A 6618-nucleotide genomic window follows, 5' to 3' on the forward strand; every position below is an offset into this window, starting at 1 on the left:
CAGTTCATATGAAATATATTATTTTATACCAACTGTGATGATATCCCCTAAGGCCCAGATGGATATTGTTTATCAAAGAACCCAAGCTATTTAATTAATTATATTTGATAGGCAGAGTTTTTAATTTCCCTTCCAGTGATTGTACTCTTGCCAGACTAGAGGCATACTACACAGAACTTAACATCAAATAACAAATAAATTCACAGCACATAGAAAACCCCTGACAGCCTTTTCCTCAGATTCAAGTGATCTTACTTCTAAGCTGAATTTGAAAGGAAATAGGGGGACAGTGGAAATGAAGATCAGAAGGAGCAAGAGTCTGGGTTTCAAGGAAAAGAAAGGAGCTGCTACAGAAGCAAAGGAAATTGCTGGGTATGTATATCAAGTCACACGCAAACATGTGTATGCATGTATGGGCGTGTGTGTGTCAGGTATTTATCAGGTACTAATTTGCAAGACAAGCATTGCTTACTTGTAAGTACTCTAATTTTTGATTATCCCTAGCAACCACAAAATGAAATCACCAAAAGAAAAATCAAGTCTAATGATTTAAAAGTTAAGCTAGAAGGCTCAGAAGATGGCTGAGAAAGAGTCCTTTCTGAGAAAGCAGTAAGTCCTGAGTTCAAATCTGACACCTACTTACAAGCCAGGCAGGACTGCACATGCTATTAATGCCAAACCTGAGGAGTAGAGGTGAACAGATCCTGAGAGCTCACCAAACATCCGGTCTAGCTGAAACAGTGTTTTGTGTTGTGCAAGAGACCCTGTCTCCAAAAAAGAAAAAAGAAAAAGAAAAAGAATACTCTATGTGACAAGACACTAACCCTCTGTCATCTGTATAGCTATAAATATTTTTCCCATTGTGTGGGCTGCCTCTTCACTCAAGTAATGGTGTCCTTTACTGTGTGGAAACTTAAGATTCATAAGGCACCATTTATCAGTTGTTTATCTTTAGGCCTGCTGTGATGAAGTGATGTTCAGAAAATCCTTCCCCGAGTCTACAAGTTCAAGCCCATCCTGTTTTCCCTTCTGTCTGATTCAGAATACCACTTCTTATGCTGAGGTCCTTGACCATCTGAGAGATAAAGATACAGCTTCATTCTTCTACATGTTGCTATCCACTTTGACCAGCACATTGAGGATATTGTCATTTCTCAAATGTGTGTCCAATATGTGTAAAGAAGGCTTTTTGTCAGAAATCAGATGACTGTAGGGATGGGTGCTTGCCTCAGTTCTATTCCATTGGCCAATGGGTCTGTCCTGCGTTGACACCAATAGCATTGTCTTTATTACCATAGCTCTGTGGTCTAACTTGAAATCTGAGAGGGTGAGATCTCCAGTAGTGTTTTATTGTTCAGGATTCCTTTGGCTATCTTGGGTCTTTCGTATTTCGAGTTTAAAGCTAAGGCTGATTTTCAACTCCTTTTAAAAGAATGTGCTGAGATTTCCGTGAGTAATCCACTGAATCTGTATATCACTAGCAATCTGTATATCACTCCCATGCTCGTGTATCTCCATCCACGAGCATGGGAGATCTTTCCATCTTCAAGGGTCTTCTTCAATTTCCATTCCACTGTCTGTAACACCCTTTGTTAGGTCACTGCTGAGACTTTTTTTGACTATTAGAGATAGAATCGTTTGCCTGATTTCTCTTTCCATAAGTTTGTCATTTGCATATGGAAAAGCTACCGACTGTTATGCACTGATTCTGCACCGTCCTACTTTGTTCAATGCGTTTGTCAACTGTTAAAATTTTCCAGTAGTCTTGAGTATCTTTTATATATATAATTTATAATCTGCAAATAAAGATACTTGGACAACTTCTTTCCTCTTTGGATCCTCTTCACTTCCTTCCCTTGTCTGATTGTCTTAGCTAAGACAGCAGGCATCATCCTGAACAGGAAGGGAGAGCGTGAACATTCTTGCAATAAATCAAACAACCCAGTTTAAAAATGGGGCATGGAACGACACAGAGCGTTCTCAAAAGATGAAATCCAAGTGACTGAGAAATACTTTGAAAATAAGCTCAACCTCCTTAGTCATCAAGAGAATGCAAATTAAAACTAATTTGAGATTTCAACCTACCCCAGTCAGATGGCCAAGACCAAAACCACAAATGGCAGCAGATGCTGGTGTGGATGTGAGGAAAGAACACCTGCTCATGGCTGGTAAGAATATAAACTGGTGCACCAAGGATGGAAACCAGTGTGGCTGTCCCTCAACAGGCTAGAAATAGATCTACATTATGATCCAGCTATAATGCCATTCTTAGGCATATACCCAAAAGACTCTACAGGCTACTATGGAGACACTTGCTCATCCACATTCATTGTTGCTCTATTCAGAGTAGTCAGGAGATAGAAACAGCTAAGATATGTCCATCAACTGGTAAATCATATTTATATATCTACATCATATATCCCATATATGATATATGATAAATCATATATATTACATATATATGATACATTTTCATAGGGGAATGTTAACCAGAATAAGAAAGATGAAATTATGGAATGCCCAGATGAAGGAATGGAGCCAGAGATAACCACTCTGATTGAGGTGACCCAGACTCAGAAAGACAGGCGTCCTATGCTTTCCCTTTGTGGATGTTCCTTGTGAATTTTTACATATATGTGTTTCTATTTGTAATACACAGTGATTGGGAAATTAGTAAGAGGCCATGTGGAAGGGGTTATTTCAAGAGAGGGGAAAATAGAACAGAGTGACACAAAGTGGGGAAAGAGAAAGGTTAAATATGACTGGCTGGGAAAGCAAGGGTTAGGAGGGAATACAATAAATAACACTAAAGACTTCCTGAAAACATGACATGAAAAACTACTACCGCAGAAGCTTCCTAAAATAAAACCTGACATAATAAAAAGTTCAAATTTTGTTAACCATATAACTGGGTAAATAGATACCACAGACTTAAAAGAAGAAAAAAAAACCACAGTACCAGGAATGAGTCACTTTATTGGAATTGTTCACAAATGATATCCCATAGACATCCAACATTACAACTATTTTCTGTTGGTTACCCTGCAGAACTTCACTACAGGAGTTTATTACTAGAGAAACCACATACTTGAGTCATAGTACATGGAGAAATTAAGCTGGTATTGATGTGGAAGCTTCATCCCCTGGCTAGCTTTCATAGCTACGTATGCTACTAGAGGAGAAAAGAAATTATCTATCTTACTCAGTTGTGAACCCTGAAGGCTACAATAATGTCCTACTGGCCTAATAATAGCCTGAATGTTATGGAAGTAACCAACAGCTGTTTGACTGAATTTAAGATCTATTCCACAAGATGGAATGCTTATCTGGCACAGCTACTGTGGCCAAGAACCTATCACTAAACGGGTCATAGGTTAGAGAAGAATACAATACTAGTACTATGATAATTGGACATAATATTAAGCTTATTCCTAATGACGTTTCAGTATATCTATAGATCAGTGCATCTCTCAAACTTCTTTTAGCAGTATGACTAACAAAGAGTCCCCAAATTAGTCAAGATGCAGATGCTAAGTAGTTATGGAATCCTCAGCTTTAAATGAGGCACATCCCCTCCACTCAAGGCCCAACGATCTTTGCAGAACAGGGGCAGAAAGACTGTGAAAGCTAGAAGCAGTGGGTGGCCATAAAGGAAACAATTTGGTTTTGTTTTTTTCGGGGGGGAAGGGGGGTACATAACAAGGTGTTGAGGTTTGGTCTTTTGCTATGTGTTGTAATGACCCCTAAGATCTAGTTGCCTCAGGGATAAGGGAATCCGCACATACACCAACTGATGCTATGGAACCTTGCTCCTTAAGCCTGTGGCTGAGCAGATGCAGTGTAGGTAGAGCTTTGGTTCCTGGGGCTTAGGATCTGAAGAGAAGAAAGAGGAGATGGAGAGAAGAGAAGATGCCATGGGGTAAGAGGTCATGAAAACATGGCCATGAGGGCTGGCCAGTTGGAGTAAGATGGAACATTGTAAGTTATAACTCAGGGTTATTGATAGGAAAATAGATACTAATAGCTTAGAGTATAGATATCTGCCTAACTTGAGACCTTTAAAGGCTTATCCTAAACATAAAGGTTTTGTGTCTTTTATCTGGGAACTAAATGATCCATGGCAGGGAAGAAGCCCCCAATCAATATTAAATATTTGCCATTATACGGCAGTTTCCCATATGAACTCAGCAGCTGTGTCAGCACAGACAAGATGTGCACAAGTGCCAGCCAGACAAACCCCCAACCTGGAAGGGAGGAGGTGGGCATAAGAAAGTCCCACCATTACCTGAGTAAGCTATTGGTAGTTCATAGTTGCTGGAAGAGGAAGAGATAGTTTTCCTTAAATGTGTAGCCTGCTGATAGCATTAATATGCTTCAGTGAATGGCCCCACACCTGGGAACATATAGGCAACAATAATTGGATTGGATGGGATTTTTTTAAAGTGGCATAAGACACAAAGCTCACTGGGTAAGGAGGCATGGGATAGATGTGGCAGAAGACAAAGGATGGATGAATATGATAAAAAAACAATACATGAGGTTCTCGGAGACAATAAAAATATAAGAATAAGATATGAAGCTTCCATGTGTAGGTGCACAAAAGCAAACATTCATGCTTGCATATGTGTGTGTGTGCGTGTGTGTGTGTGTGTGTGTGTGTGTGTGTGTGTGTGTGTGTGATAAAAAATTTAAGAAAAAGAGCATGAATTTGAAAGGTAACAAGGTTAAGTGTACATGGGAGAGTTTGGAGGGAGAAAGAGGAAGGGAAAACATGATATGACTCTAATATAATATGAAAAATAAGGAAATATAGTAATAGAGAAATACTAGGTTCAAAGGAAAAATACATTTGTTTAAAAGATAAAAAGATGGGATCACAAAAAAAAAAAAAAAAGCCTGGCATGGTGGCACATACCTTTAATGCCAGCACTTGAGAGGCAGAGGCAGGCAGATTTCTGAGTTCAAGGCCAGCCTGGTCTACAAAGTGAGTTCCAGGACAGCCAGGGCTATACAGAGAAACCCTGTCTCAAAAAAAAAAAGAAGAAGAAGAAGAAAAGAAAAAAGATGGGATCAGATAGATCTTGATTCCTACACTCAACTGAAACTACACTCATCCCTTAGAGAATAAGTTTATCATGTAGAGCAGAGACTGAAGGAAAGGCCATCCAGAGACTGCCCCACCTGGGGATCCATCCCATATACAGTCACCAAATGCAGACACTTTTGTGGATGCCAACAAGTGCTTGCTGACAGGAGCATGATATAGCTGTCTACTGAGAGACTGTGCCGGTGCCTGACAAATACAGAGGTGGATGCTCTCAGCCAACCATTCGATTGAGCACAGGGTCCCCAATGGAGGAACTAGAGAAAGGACCCAAGGAGCTGAAGGAGTTTGTAGCTCCATAGGAGGAGCAACAATATGAACCAACCAGTACCCCCAGAGATCCCAGGGACAAAACTACGTACCAAATAATACACATGAAGGGACACATGGCTCCAGCCGCATATGTAGCAGAGGATTGCCATGTTGGACATCAATAGGAGGAGAAGCCCTTGGTCCTGGGAGGCCTCGATGCCCCAGTATAGGGAATGTCAGGACAGGGAAGCAGGAGTGGGTGGGTGGGTGGGTGAGCAGGGGTAGGGGTATGGGATGGGGGCTTTCGGAGGCGAAACCAAAAAAAGGGATAACAGTTGAAATGTTATAAAGAAAATATCTAATTAAAAAAATAACTTTATCTTATTCTTCTACTTCAAGCATGTGGAAACAACCTGATTCATAATGACTCCACGAGCATTTGTTTAATGTCGATGTGAACACGGTGAAATGAGCCATCTCATTTTGTCTTAGCAGCTTCCTCATCCTTTATACTATAAGGGCCTACAGACCTCTCAGCAGCTATGTGATTTGGAACCAAAGCCAGAAAACAAGAATGGTTTTCTATGCTGCACTTTTCTGTTGCAAATGGTTCTGTACCGCAAGTCCACAACATAAACGCTCAGCCTCCCCACGGCCCCAAACAAAGATGATTTTCCTTTGCCTCTGTATTTTTGAAAAGCTCAAGACGGCATGTATGTTTGTGTTTCTTTCTGTTGACTGTAGGTTTTGATAATGTTGCCAGTTCCCTTCTCAAACTGTCAAATTTTGTTTTATATTCCCTCATTCTTTCAACCATTTTAGGGGAGAAAATGCTAATTACCACAGGCTTAATAGCAGTTTTGAACTGCACCAGAACACAGGGGTCTCACAAATACCTGTCAGCGCAAAAGTTTTCAATTACCATAATTCCATTCCTAATTCAAATTACCATAATTGCCCTCCATTAATGCAACTTTCTTAAAGCAAAAAAAAAAAAAAAAAAAAAAAAAAAAAAAAAAATCAAAGAAGCTGGCACCCACATTAGCTTAGTTGACTTCTTGCAAAAAATAAATAAATAAACAGTGTCTGTCCATTTTGCAAATAGGATGATGATAGTCTGGAAAAAAATATGCATCAGTGCTCTGAGTTCGTAAGAGCTATCATATTATATAGTGATTATTCTGTAAACACCTGTGCAAATGAAAGGTCTCCGTGGCTTCCTTCCTCTCCGATTCCAAATGAATCAGAAGCTCAACTCTTCT

Source organism: Mus musculus, chromosome 10, assembly GCF_000001635.26.
Source record: "Mus musculus strain C57BL/6J chromosome 10, GRCm38.p6 C57BL/6J".
NCBI classification, from domain to species: Eukaryota; Metazoa; Chordata; class Mammalia; order Rodentia; family Muridae; genus Mus; species Mus musculus.